This window comes from Adiantum capillus-veneris, chromosome 25 (genome assembly GCF_014529385.1).
Source record: "Adiantum capillus-veneris isolate H3 chromosome 25, ASM1452938v2, whole genome shotgun sequence".
Lineage (NCBI taxonomy): Eukaryota > Viridiplantae > Streptophyta > Polypodiopsida > Polypodiales > Pteridaceae > Adiantum > Adiantum capillus-veneris.
In genome coordinates this window covers 123,537,495-123,550,491 of record NC_140955.1, presented here as the reverse complement: position 1 = coordinate 123,550,491, position 12,997 = coordinate 123,537,495, and positions in this window count along the sequence as shown.

Below are 12,997 nucleotides of genomic sequence, written 5' to 3'. Positions count from 1 at the left end.
AGAAGATCTCACTAATCAGGTTGAAGGGAGAGCTTTGTGTACAAAGGCTACAAGTGCTATATGCAGATTTTTGCTTGAAGATGTAATTTTCAGGAATGGCTATGTTGGTAAAATCACTATAGATAGAGGAGAGCTGGATGCAGATGAAGCTCGTGAGTTCTTTTCTTGTTTGGGTATCAAATTGGCTCTTACTATAGCATATAATCTAGAAGGTAATGGGAAAAGTGAAAGACGGTGTGAGCGGGATGAAAACACACACAGCGCCTCTATAACGACCCGACACACACTCTTGGAATGATACACACACACACACACTATGGGGCACCACTCGGCTTACACAACCAGCCTGGCCGAGACAGGAAACACACAGACGGAGTGAGAAGAGAGAGATTTCCCACTTGCCCACTCAACACTCACACATACACACTCACACACACACTCTCGATTCAACTCAAAGGAGGAAAATTTCTGTTTTTTAGACTCAATGAAGCTCATCCCAACACCAATGGGGCAAATAGTTTACACAGTATTGAGGAAATACACCAGATACAACCACAAAGTTAAGCAGAGGCTTCACTCACCGGAGAAGATTACACAGAAAAACAGCAGAAAATCTATGAGGAATTTGGCAAAATGGACAGCGCCATTGCGTCTGGAACGCCCAAAAACCCCAATCTACAATGTCAAAGTGCTCAAATCCGACCTCGGATGAGCAGTTTACGGCCAAAATAGGCTCCAAAAACCCCAAAAACACAGTTGCGGCTGTTCCTCCTCTCTTCTCCACGTTTTTTCTAGTCTTATCTCTATTTTTTCAGTTCCCACACTTAGCTTTTTTAGTTGGGCACCCTTGGCCTTTTAGATGACCTCAAACAGACCCCGAACATGCCAAAAACTGACCTCGCAGTGCATAGTTGTCACCTTTTTTGCATCATCCGCACACCTGGCACTCATTTCTTTTCAATAATGCGTCTCGCAACCACGTGAAGTGGCCCCAAAAAGTGGTCCTAATGATGACCTTTCTGCATAACTCTCACAAGAAAACACCCACGTTGTGTCCGTCCTCATCCGCGTGCAAATATTGACCCCGTTCGCCCTCCTGGCGTCACTAGATGCCATCTAACGCACCTGCTTACCTCATGTCGTCGGCCCGCGGATAGCTTCCTCGAGAAGTTTTACGCCCTATAAACTCCTCATTATTGTAGAAAAAACATACTGGTACTGGTGATAATGAAAATCGATGCACTATGTACATGCTGTCCTACCTGTACACATGTGGGCCCCTCGTAACCACCTGGCTATGGAAATTGGGCAATCCTTTATTCGATGCACCATGCATGTGTATGTACATATGCGCAATCCCTTGCTCCAAAAAACTCCTGACATAATTTGCCCATCCCCTAGCCTGCTAGATCATTCATGATCAGCAGCAGCAAAAAGAGATATGAGACTCACCGCATCACAGGTCTCCTCATCCCTCACCAACACTCCTTGATCCACATACAGCTCATCCTGCTCGACCATCATCAACCTGGCATGATACAATTTAAGACACAATCCATTTACCCTTGACTTATGTAGAAACCCATCCAGGTTAGCCAACTGATATGTACCATTCGGGAAACACTCCACTACCTTGAAAGGGCCTTCCCACTTAATTTGAAACTTCTTTTGGAAGGTTTTATCCAGCTTACTATTGTAGCGCAAAACCAAGTCATGTTTCTTGATACCCTTACTTTTGACCTTTTCATTTATCTTTGCCAAAGCCTTATCCTGCATCTGCCCATAATGCTCCAATGCACTCATCCTATCCAACTGGACCTCTTGTAACTGCAAGAGCCTCTCTTTGAATGCATCACTAGGCGGCCCAAGCAACTTCTCTAACATCTTGACCGCAGGCAACTCTACCTCCACAGGCAATAGTGCTTCCTTTCCATACACCAAATGAAATGGAGTAAACCCAGTACCTGTCTTCACCGAAGTACGGTAAGCCCATAATGCACTAGGCAATTCCAAATCCCAATTCTTTCCTTGGTGCTCTGTCACTTTAGAAAGAATTTGTACCAACTCACCATTGAATCTTTCATTTAAGCCATTACACTGCGGGTAATAAGGAGTGGTATGATGGTGCCTAATCTTCATCTTTGTGCATAAGAAGTCTAGCAGTTTAGCTCTAAATCCTGGCCCCTTATCTGAAAGTAGCTCTAATGGCACCCCAAACTTGCAACATATTTCATCATACACAAATTTGGCCACATCCTTTGCAGTGATCTGTTTTACTGCTATAGCCTCTGCCCATCTAGAGAGATAGTCCACTGCCGTCAAGATATAGCTTTTGCCCCTGCTTGTGATAGGTAACAGGCCTATTGCATCAATCCCCCACTTTTCAAACACATCAAACGCCATAATGGTTTTTCGTAGCTCTGGCTTCAACACTCTCTTCCCAAATGCTTGACACCTATTGCAAGACCTACACCAATGGTGAACATCCTTGTGCAAACTAGGCCATACATACCCCTCTTGCAATATCTTATGCAAGGTGATCTTTAGAGCAAAATGGCCACCACATGCGCCTTCATGATTCTCTTCCAACACTCTGTAAAGCTCCTCCCGCCAAGGTACACGTCTCAACACGAGATCAGCCCCTTTCATGTATAAGACATCATCAATCAATTTGTACCTGTATGCTCTACGCACAAAGCCATACTTCTTAGACTTCTGAATCTCCTTTGGAATGATTCCTGTTAGCAAAAACTCCTCTTCTTGATCCAAACTTTCTCGGCCATGATAAAGAGGTAAAGTGATCCTCAACACAAATAGCTCCCCAATCATGCCTTGAGCTGCTTCATGTGCCTCTCCATTTAGAGCACGTTCAATGTGTCTGATGATCCATGCTTCGAACTTTTTTAACAGGCCTTTAATTCTGAAGCCCATTTCCTTCAATGAGGTGTTCTTGCTCTTCCACACACCCAGCACTTGCTTCACCACTAACAAGGCATCACCTTTTATGCTCAACCTTCGAACCCCATGCTTCAAAAAAATGTGTAATCCGGCTTTCAGATTAGCATATTCAGACTCATTGTTACTATGAGGATCCAATTTGAACCCTCTCTTGCATACTAGCTTCCCCTCTGGATCATAAAGTGCTATACCCCCTGAAGCTGCATCATGGCTCTTTCTGTATGAACCATCAAAGAACAACACATGTGCATTGCTGATCTGTGGCACTTCTTCAACTACCTTTCTCACCACCTCTTCCTTAACAATAAGGGGATTCTCCTTGTAGGTCAACAAATCAGCTAGGGTAGCCCTTGTACTATCTTCCACTAGAAAAGAGAACTCAAACCCTTGCAGCTCAATTACCCATTTCTTCACCACATTTGACATGTTAGTACCATTAATTAACTGTGGCAAAAAGGCATAACTCGTCAAGAAAACAAAAGGCCGTGGTAGCAAGTAATGACGAAATCGTCGACAAGCAAATATTACACTGGCCATCACTAGCTCTACTTCCAATAACTTTCTCTCCGCTACCAACTTCACTCTTGGCTGTGCTAGATGACATTTCTTTGGATTTAGTTGTCCTCCACATTCATCATATCGAGACAATACCATCTGCAGCTTCTCATGGTGTTCAGCCCTACTACTATAGACACAGAAGTCATCCATAAAAGCTTTAACACAACTACCAATGAATAGTTCCAACACCCAATTTGCTCTCTCTTGATAGAAGGAAGGTCCATTTGACAACCCAAATGGCAATACTGTGTAGCAATAGCAGCCCCATGGCGTAATAAAAGTTGTCTTTGTGCGGTCTTTAAGAGCAATCTTCAATTGAAAATAGCCTGAAAAACCATCACACACACTGTACCTCTCATAACCTGCCACTGAATCCTAGATCTGATCGATGAATGGAAGAGGATATGGGTTCTTCTTAGTGGCTGCGTTTAAGGGTTTAAAATCTACACAAATTCTCCACTTCCCATCCTTCTTTGGACTGACTACTACTGGACTCACCCATTCTGTGGTCTCCACAGGGACTATGAACCCTGCCTTCAACAACATGTCCACCTCTTCTCGCAAGGCTTCCATTTGCTCTTAACCCATCCTTCTTAGCCTTTGCCGCACTGGCTTAGCACCTTCTTTTAGCTCTATATGCATCTCTTCACCCTTGAACCCTCTGATCTCTTCATATGAAGTAATGAACAAATCAAGAAAACTAGCCAGCATATGCAAATATATATCCTTCTCCATAGCTGAGAGGTCTCCACTGATCATTTGTGTCATCAATTCCTGCTTCTTTGACAACTCAACCTTGGTTTGCATCAGCCCTCCAATCACTTCATAAGGCCCTTCACTTTCATCTTCAACCTCATTCGCAAATGCAACTAAACCAAACTCCTGGATTTCTTTGTCCATCAAAAGAAATGCAACATCAGCATCCTCATCACTGCTGGTAGTGCTATCACTATCCTCATCTGTCACCGTGGAAGAGTCTTCATCACTAGACTCATCCTCATCTTCATAAAGCTCCTCTAATCGTTTCCTTGTGTCCATATTATAAAGCTTCTTGGTACCTATCTTTCCATAGAGGCTAATCGTACCATGTCGCCAATCTTGAACAGCTCCCACTGCACGTAACCATGGTCTGCCCAGTATAATAGGATATGCTCCCAGCCCTGCTGGCATTACATGAAAATCAACCACTGCCTTTGCATCATATGCCTCCACTTCTAAGCTCTTTACAACACCCAAGCATTTTACTTTTTGATGGTTTGCCAATCTGATCCGAAAACCTGACACCCCAGCCACTGTGAGACCCATCTTCTCAACACATGAGTGTGTTATGACGCATATTTGGGCTCCGCCATCCACATAACCTTGTCCCAAATTTTTCCTTTTATGCCACACATCTACTATTGGACAAATGTCTGGTAGCTCATCCATTGCCAACACCTTTACTGAACCTCTCTCTGGCTCTTTCTCCATTGGGTTAACCATCCTCTTCCACTGTCGCTTTAGCTTAGGCACCATCTCTATAAGCTGCCCAAAAGTAACATCTGCCTTCCTGCTCGTCAGATCCTCCTTCAAGTCATAGCTTAATTGCCCATCCCCTAGTGGAAAATCTGAAACATGAAACTTTCGACGAGCTCTCCTTTTCCTCTTGGCCTTGACATCCTCGCCTTCATGGCTCTTTCCTTTCTTCTTACTAGGACCTGGGGCACTTCTTCCTTCCTTATCCTCTGTGGTCCTCTTCCCAATAGGCATCACTAATGTATCCTCTAGCTTTGATGCCTTCTCCAAGGTGACTACACTTAGCACTTTTGTCTTTCCCTTTTCCTCCTGGGTCAGTCCACTGGTTCCTTCGTCTCCCTTAATTTCGATGCCATAATCATTTGACCTAGTTAGCACCTGTCTTGGCAATGGATACATGTCTCCCCCCATCCTTGGTGGATTATCACATTACGGGCTGATGTGACCCAACTCTCCACAATTATAACATGTGGGCGTCTGCCTCCAAAACCTACCATTGCTTTGTCCAACACCATTCCTAGGCCTTTCTTCACCTCCTGGCTGATTTGCAAACCTCCCTCGACCTAGATTATTTCCCACTTGACCTAGCATGTTTACGCTGAGATTCTTCATCAAATCTACCACTTGCCTCATGTCTTGCCTTAGCCCATCATCTTGCACTGATGTAGTGACCACTGCTGGCATAACCTGAGTAGTAACAGGAACCACTGGTTCATGATGAACCCCTGACATGCGACCTTGTAAAGACTCTATAGGCTGAAATTCAGACCTCATTGGCAAAGACTCCACCAATAACTGGCTCATTTTCCTCAGCTTCTACTCTTTGTTCCTTGCTACCTCTAGTGCATCTTCATATGTCCTATGCTTCTTTAGCTCCACTCTCCAACGTATATTCTCCCAAAGACCAGCTAAGAACCTGTCCTTCTTCATCATGTCAGGCGGGGGTACCTGTGGTGCTAAGGCCTTGCACATTCGCTTCCATGCCAATGAAAACTTATGTATGTACGCATCTACTGGCTCACCTTCCTTTTGCACCAAAGCCTGTACTTCTTGCCACACTTTGTCAGGATCTTCTATCTTCACAAACTCCACTTCCAACCCATGTCGTAGATTGTCCCAACTCAACCTTACAGGTGGATCAGCCACACGCAACTCCTCTTCAAATGCTTTAGACCAAACTCGTGCATCACTCTTCAAACAAATTTGGAGAAGGCGTAACATCTGCGCAGGGTCATGAATCTGGTTGCTAATGCAGGTAACCTCCATCTTTTCCAAAAATTCTTCCACATCTTCATCACTTCTTCCATGAAACTCCGGATAAGAGAAAGCCATGGCTACCCAAGTTTCAATGCTTTGAGAACCCCTTTGAACACACGTGCAAGAACCCAAAACTTTTGACTACCCAATCCCCAGAAACTTCAATGGAGCTCAACTTTAGATAAGGACAAACACATGCACATCAAATGAGTTTTCATAGTTGATCATCGGAATTACAACAGGCAAAGGACATTCCAAGATCTCTCGTAATCTTCTTGGCCCGAACATAAAGACTAGGCGCTGTTGGAAAAAAATCTTCCTGGACACATGAACATTTATCTGGATTCTTTGAGTTAAATGAAACGGAGTGAATTGAGGGCCATTTTGATCATCCATTAAAGTCAACCATGAAGCTCCCAAGAAGGCACACCTGACTTAACCTCTGATTTTGCCAAAATTTCAGCAGCATAACAGCATAAATGGCTCAAAAGACCAAAAAACCAGCCATCATAACTTGGAAAAATTTTGGCAGAGTTTCCCCAGAAATAGAGCAGTAGGAACCCAAAATATAGACTGTATATGTATGCATAAACTGTCAACAATAGAACCGAGCATCAAGTAGGACTCACTAGTACATAGCCTATGGCGAGGTCACAAAAAGGGTGCTCCAGCTACCTGTATCACCGAAAGGATCTCTACATTTGAGAATCCCCCAGTTCAATAAAAACCTCACGCTATCGACCCTCACACGAAGGCTAATGCAAATCGCGTATAGTCAAGTCTCAGAAATGACTATCTTCCAAACCAAGTCTCAGAAATGGCTGGGACTGCCAAATACAACCAAGTATGGCTCCACAAATTTGTACAATGGTAGTTTCCACAAGTAACGTACAATCCAGCAGACAATGCGCTCAAACAGGCGCCAAGTGATGCATACCCACAACAACTGCAAGTGACATCACTGCTAGTATATCACTATACTCTAGCTACCTGTACCTGTGTGAATCACCTGTACCTGTACCTGTACCTGTCCTTGTAACCTGTAACCTGTAACCTGTAATCCCGAATCTCGAAGCTTGAAGCTCGAAGCAGAAGGTACTCGAAGAAGATCCTCCGTGGGGGCGCCAAAAGAATGTGAGCGGGATGAAAACACACACAGCGCCTCTATAACGACCCGACACACACTCTTGGAATGATACACACACACACTATGGGACACCACTCGGCTTACACAACCAGCCCGGCCGAGACAGGAAACACACAGACGGAGTGAGAAGAGAGAGATTTCCCACTTGCCCACTCAACACTCACACATACACACTCACACACACACTCTCAATTCAGCTCAAAGGAGGAAAATTTCTGTTGTTTAGACTCAATGAAGCTCATCCCAACACCAATGGGGCAAATAGCTTACACAGTATTGAGGAAATACACCAGATACAACCACAAAGTTAAGCAGAGGCTTCACTCACCGGAGAAGATTACACAGAAAAACAGCAAAAAATCTGTGAGGAATTTGGCAAAATGGACAGCACCATTGCGTCCGGAACGCCCAAAAACCCCAATCTACAATGTCAAAGTGCTCAAATCCGACCTCGGATGAGCAGTTTACGGCCAAAATAGGCTCCAAAAACCCCAAAAACACAGTTGCGGTTGTTCCTCCTCTCTTCTCCACATTTTTTCTAGTATTCTCTCTGTTTTTTCAGTTCCCACACTTAGCTTTTTTATTTGGGCACCCTTGGCCTTTTAGATGACCTCAAACGGACCCCGAATAGGCCAAAAACTGACCTCGCAGTGCATAGTTGTCACCTTTTTTGCATCATCCGCACACCTGGCACTCATTTCTTTTCAATAATGCGTCTCGCAACCACGTGAAGTGGCCCCAAAAAGTGGTCCTAATGATGACCTTTCTGCATAACTCTCACAAGAAAACACCCACGTTGTGTCCATCCTCATCCGCGTGCAAATATTGACCCCGTTCGCTCTCCTGACGTCACTAGATGCCATCTGACGCACCTGCTTACCTCATGTCGTCGGCCCGCGGATAGCTTCCTCGAGAATTTTTACGCGCTATAAACTCCTCATTATTGTAGAAAAAACATATTGGTACTGGTGATAGTGAAAATCGATGCACTATGTACATGTTGTCCTACCTGTACACATGTGGGCCCCACGTAACCACCTGGCTATGGAAATTGGGCAATCCTTTATTCAATGCACCATGCATGTGTATGTACATATGCGTAATCCCTTGCTCCAAAAAACTCCTGACAACGGCATCCGCCTATTGTTGAGGACTTAGCAAAGGCATGCCGATGACATATTGGTGATTGGCCTAAGTTGCTACCTTTTGCGTTATGGGTTGATTATACTACACATAGTTCTATTACAGGCTATATGCCATTTGAATTGATGCATGGACAAAAGCCCATTATGCCTACAGAGGAGGCGGTTGTGTCTTGGACTATAATGCCATGGGAAGTAGGTACGTCTATGCCAACTTGAGAGGCGTCAAGAAGATATTGAGCAGGACAAAGAAAATCTCAAGGAGGCAAGGTTGAAGAATAAAGCAACATTTGATGAGAAGCATAGGCTACGGTCATATGCTATCAAAGATGGAGATTGGGTACTTGTTTATGGCAGTAGCTTGGAAAACCAATACTCTGCTATGCGAAAGATGGTCAAACACTGGTTTGGGCCATATGTTGTACTTCATGCTTATGACAATGCAGCTTATAAATTATGTGAGCTCAATGGCACTGAGCTTAGAGTACCTATTGCAGGGAAAAGGATCAAACTCTTCAAGAAACGAGAAGGTGAGTTCAATTTTGAGGAACGAATCTTAGATCAACAATGAAGGGATGATGATGACATGTATGTTTCAGACGATGTGTCTGGTGAAGCTTTTGATGATGCAAATTAATGAAAAAGATGATTGGCACATGCCATAGGATGTGCAAGTTCAGAGGGGGTGGATTTCGTGATTTGTTGGAAGTTGTTATTGAACTATCATGTTTGATATGTATGCCAAATATGGTGTACTTTCGAGGGAAATAAGTGCTTGAGCATCATCTTGTTCAAAATACCATCTCTTACAGTGCATTGATAACAGGGTATGATGGTAGACTTGTGCTTGATACTACCATGGTCGAGATGTATGCCTAATGTGGTGATTTGGTGATGCATGGTTGGCAATAATTAAGCTTGACACTTGTTTAGTCGATATTTGGGCCGAATATGGTGCATTTGGCAATGTCCTAGGTTATATGTATGCCAAACAATGTGCACTGAAGAGAGCAAAAGGTGCTTGAGGATCCATTGATCGGGAAATCATGCCAAATAAGGCAAGGGCAAGCCAAGCTGTAGGAGAAAAGTGTTGTGATTTAGCATTGACTTGGTCGATATGTTGTCAAATTTGGTGCCCTTCCGAAAGCACATAAAGTTCTTGATGAAATGTCAGTTCAAATGTCGTCTATTGAAACACGATGATTGCAAGATATGCCCAAGCTATCTATGGCAAAGAAGCACTAGGCTATTGTCATCGGATGTTACGTGATGGCTTCTCACCAGATGCGATCACTTATGTTGGCATTTTAAAGGCATGTGGCTATTTGGGAAACACTCAGATGGGCAAAAGCTCTCACGATGATATTGTTAGTTGAGGGCTATTTATGTAATGCTTGGGACTACCTAGGCTGACATGTATGCCAAATGAGGTGTCCATCTAATGGCCGCTTGGAGGAGGGCCGCCCAAGACCATTGGCTCTATGGCCGACTGTTTAATGAAAATAAGGTTTTTTTTTAACATAATGTGAATGGGCTAAGGGGAAATGAACAATGGCGTTATTTAGCAGCACAGAGACAGTGTGGAGGGAAGGAATGGCCTCGCACTGAGCTGCAAAGTGCTTGGACGTGCTTGATAAAGAAGCAAAATTCTCTCAACAACTCGAGGCGCTCTGTTTTGGCTCCATTCTTGTCGGCTTTGGTGCACCTCCATACATCGGTTTCCACATCATCAAGCTCGTCATATGCCACATAAATCAGGGTGTTGTGACTAATAGGCTAAAGGAAAAGGGGAAAAACAGGGGGAGATAATAAGAGGTATTGTGTGAAGCAAGGGGAGTAGGAGGCAAGGGTGAAGTGATTCAAAGAAGAGAAATGTGGAGAAGGCAAGAAGCTCGAGAAATCTCTCTCTCTCTCTCTCTCTGAGAGGAGGCACAAGGAGGGAAGGTGAGACCTCAAGGCTGGTGGAGTTAAAGGGAAGGAGGGGCACCACAAGGGAGGCGAATGAAGCCAATCTCTCTTTTGCTCTCTCTCGATGAACTAAAGCATGAGGCAAAAGCTCTTTCTCTCGGACTCGGCTTCAACAAAGGAGGAGACTGAAGCGGAAGAATAAGGTTGGCAAGAGAAATGAGATTAGGAGAGTTGAGGGCAACAACCAGAGAATTTTGGGGCCCCATATCTCCTTCTAACAATATTTTAAGCTCTAATTGCAGGCATAAGCAAGATATTAGTACTCTTGCTCGAATTTGTGAGAATTAAGCTCCATAAGCTCAAGATTTTCTCTGGTAGTGCTGTTAACGGCAGGATTTGTAATTTGGAAGCAAACAAGGGAGGAGGTAAAGGAGGTAAGCTCCAGAAGCTCAAGATTTTCTCTGGTAGTGGTGTTAACGACATGATTTTCTCTGATAGTGCTGTTAACGATAGGATTTGTAATTTGGAAGCAAGCAAGGAAGGAGGTAAAAGACGAGGAGCAAGCTAAAGATAAGCATTCGAGGCCAGAAGAAGGAGAAAGCTTGGTAATGGCTCTGTCCTTCTTGACCTCACCACCATCGAGGATGGCATGAAGAAATGCACCAGCTTTAAGCTCTAATAGTTGGCATACTAAAGTGGTTAAGCTTTCAAGGTGTAACCAGTGTTGATTATTTACTCTCTTGGGCAGCTTTTGGGAGGATTAAGCTCTCACCAGCTCGAGAATTGCCTAGCAATGCCGTTAACAGTAACTTTTGTAATTAAATTCCACTTTGGGTTAACCATTAGCATCTTGAGGCTTTTAGTGTGTCAACTTTAAGTAATTTAAGTGTCATTTAAGCTTTTTGTGTGGTGTAGTGGATTTGGTCTATTATTTTTCCCATAGCGAGCAGCCCGGTGCTGACCCGAATCACCTTGCAAACACATTATCCCGGACAACGTACAAATCTACACAAGATCCAAAAGGAATGTATGTATTACCCAATTCCAAGATTTTCAAAACCCAAGAAGCTCCAAGCCATGCGTTCGCACAAGTATTTCCACATTTTGTACAAATCTATTGCATCTATGTTTGCATGTATATAATACTATGTGCACCAAGGTGTTCCTTCATCCCAACAAGTAGGGGCACACACCCAGTCTGTGTTTGTTCAAAGATAATGCTAAGAACCAAAAGAATCCTAGAGATCCCAAAGGCATTGTACACATTGTGGAAGAAGAAGAAGAAGAATAAGAAGGAAATATCCACAATGTCCATTATGAGGTTGTATTGTAATGGGTTTTATACACTTCCCTAAACCCAAAGTTTGGTAATAACACCTATCCTTTTGCATAAGATTCATCTTTGTTGGAAATAGGGTTGCAAGAAAGCACACACATCTTGGAGAAGATGAAGAAGCTCAAGGCACAGAACAAAGAGTATATGGCCTAGTGCACAATGGAAAGATAAGTTATCCCTAGAATGATGGGCATATATACAATGCACAAGGGAAAAAACCTCCTATTGACGAAAGAAATGCCCCGTCGGTCCTAAGTGTGTTCACACACATCACTATCACATATGTATGGTGACAAACCCCCCTGGGAGTGATGCAATGAACAAGAACTGAAACAACCTTTTGAATCCACAACTACATTTGTAAAATTCTACCCACACTTGTCATATGAAGTGAGCTTATACAGTCCACAACACAAAATGCCATATGAAACAATTTCATCGATGTGAATTGTACATATGTCATCCACAAATTTCACAACAAGACCAAGTCTAGCAAGTGCAGATACAAACCCAAGTAATTAAAGTGCATCAGTAAGTGTGAAAAAACTATCATTTGTAGCAATCAGCACAATCGTTTCAGCTCCCTTCATCGGATAAGAGGCATTGTTGGCACAATTGTATTCCCATGAGGGACAACCTCGAGAGAGGTAAACAAGTCACGATGTGATGTAATGTGCTTTGTAGCACCACTATCAAAGTACCACACATGTGACTTTGCAACAGCTGACATCCATGCATCATGGACAGAAGGTCATAAGTGAACTCTGCACTAAATGCCCACTTTGCATCTACATCAACATCACAATCTCCTTTCACAAAGATTCTAAAATTCATTGCACTTGTAGTGAACGAGCCTCTTCTTCTTGGTCTCTTTTGCCTTCAATTTAGAACATTGCTTAATCAAGTGATCATTAGCCTTGCAATAATGGCAACGAGTCTTCTTCTTGCCCTTTTCACAAGAATTCCCAGCGAAGTGCTGCGAGTAGAAGCATTAGGAACAGGTGATGTGCCACTCACTAAAGAACCATGATAAGTAATTCTAAGATAGCTGTACTTGTAGTGAACCAGCCTCTTTCTTCTTGGTCTCTTTTGCCTTCAATTTAGAACAGTGCTTAATCAAGTGATCATTAGCCTTGCAATAATGACAACGCATCTTCTTCTTGTCCTTTTCACAAA